The sequence below is a fragment of the Chanos chanos genome, chromosome 5, assembly GCF_902362185.1.
Source record: "Chanos chanos chromosome 5, fChaCha1.1, whole genome shotgun sequence".
Lineage (NCBI taxonomy): Eukaryota > Metazoa > Chordata > Actinopteri > Gonorynchiformes > Chanidae > Chanos > Chanos chanos.
The window spans coordinates 3941314-3943663 of NC_044499.1; positions in this window are offsets into that span (position 1 = coordinate 3941314).

Here is a 2350-nt window from a genome sequence, read left to right on the forward strand (position 1 = left end):
TCATCAGGAAGTTTTGATTAATATTTGCCAAGCTGGTATGTCAGGATATGAGCAAACTGATATTGTTCAACAGACAGAATTTATTGTCTTTCTCAAACGTCCCCCTCAGGGCTGAACCAGGGCGAGACTGATGAGGATGACTGTATGACAACCTCTGGAGGAAGACTCTCTAGTTATTGATTCATAAAAATGATGTATGCAGACACATATTTTTTTTTTTCTGTATTTAAAATGTTCTCTGTTCTGACCTTAATCTTTCACCTTGGCTTGGGTGCGACCAAAAGAACTCTTGAGAGCACCTTGGAACAGAAACTCACTAAAATCGCTATCTATTAGACACTCCAAACAAAATAATAATAATAATAATAATAAATAAATAAATAAATAAAGACAATAACAACAACAACAATAATAATAATTATAATTATAATAATAACAATATTCTTCTTCTTCTTATTATTATTATTATAAAAGAAGCAGAAGAAACACTCCTATCCACCTTAATAGATGCAGCAGCTCCCATTATTTTACTGCTAACCATATTATCAGTGCTAATGTTCTGCTAAATGTTATGAATATGTAAATACCGAAGTGGAGACGGCCACAGTGGAAGTTTTAGACACAGCCCATATTTTAAACGGTTTACGGTGTGGATGATTTAAGAAACTACTACATCATCTTTAAATTAATGCAGGAGAAAAAAAAAAAAAAGAAAAAGATAAGCGTCTGATGTGAGATTAGCATCTCATTAATTGATTGCAGTTCGCCAGCAACGTTGTAATGATTGATTAGTCACCGGAGGAGATGAAAGCAGATTGAATCTCCAATCATCAGCGGAGGATCAATAATGCCTTCTGACAGAGATTGGAGGGTGAGCCAGTTAGAGGGAGTATTTCTCTCGCAGGGTGGCAGAGGTGAAAGACATGAAAGCAGCTGGAGGATGACGTGTTGGTTCTCTGATCTTCTTCAGCGTGGACAGCCAGCGATTCTCACAGGTTGCCCATTTCTGTAATTCAATTTCCTTTATGGCAACAACCCCGGCTCAGCCCTAACTCCCCCCCCCCCCCCCCCCCCCCCCCAAACGGCTCCCTCCCTCCAACCCAGCTTCTCCTTTTTCCCTCTGGTCCCAAGATTTAGGAGGAGAAAAAAGACTTGAAACACCAGGGGAATGGTCCACCTCTAGGGAAATCACACAGTATTGAAGCAAATGAAAAGACCATTGAGGGTGTGTGTGTGTGTGAGTGTGTGTCTGTGTGTGTCTGTGCGTGTGTCTGTGTGTGTGTGTGTGTGTGTCTGTGTGTGTTTCTGTGCGTCTGTGTCTGTGTGTGTTTATGCACTGACGTGAGGCTTGAGAGCAAGGAGGAAAAGCTCAAAATTTAAAACCTAGTAGAACCATGTCATTTCTCCTTCACACTTTCCCCCCTTGTCTCTCTCTTTCCCCCCCTCTCTCTCTCTCTCTCTTTCCCTCTCTCTTTCTCTCTCTCTCTCATTCTCATTTACATAAGACATGTGAGCAGCCATCAATTAGTGTAATGACCGTGTGACCAGGGAGCTCGTTAAGATGCAAAATGGCCAGAGAAAAGCAGGGGAGCGGCAGGGCTCTCGGGGGGGGGGGGGGGGGGGGGGGGGGGGGGGGGGGGGGGGGGGGGGGGGGGGGGGGGGGGGGGGGCTGTCCCTGAAAAAGCCCCCGTGTGTCTAAGCCTCATTTAATTTACTCACTGAGGAGATACCATACACCCTGTCGTTTCACGCAAGAGTGCATCACTTACTCCTTATTGTAAAAAGCCTCAAAGAGCAATTTGCCTTTTTTTTTTCTTCTCCTTTACCACCCCCACACTCCCCTCATTTTTTTAGGAGGATCCGTGTACTAAACACTCATCCTGTTTTAAAAGGGACCGGGGTAATAAACCCCCCCCCCCCTCCCCTGTGCTCTGCTTTAATGGGGACGAGCATAAACGAAATGTGCGCCCCTGTTTTAGGAGGATCTCTTAAGAAGGAGTTGTGATGTTACACTGCGCAGTGTTTAAGGAGAACCTGTACACTAAACCGGTAACATGCTTTAGGAGGTCCTCTATACTAAACTCTGTCTTGTTTTAAGAGGGACGTCTGAACTTCCATTGCAACCTGCTTCTTCAGGAGCAGGTACACTTACCCTGTAAACTGCTTTAGGAGGGCCTAATACACTAACCTGTAGCTTTAGGACGTAGTTTTAGAAGAACCTATACGTTAACTGTATCCAAGGTTCTACGACTTCTGCGCTAATTTTGTACCTGTTCACTAACCCTGTACTTTGCTTTAGGTGCATCATCACATCAACCGGTAACCGGCTATAGGAGGTCCTACATACTGA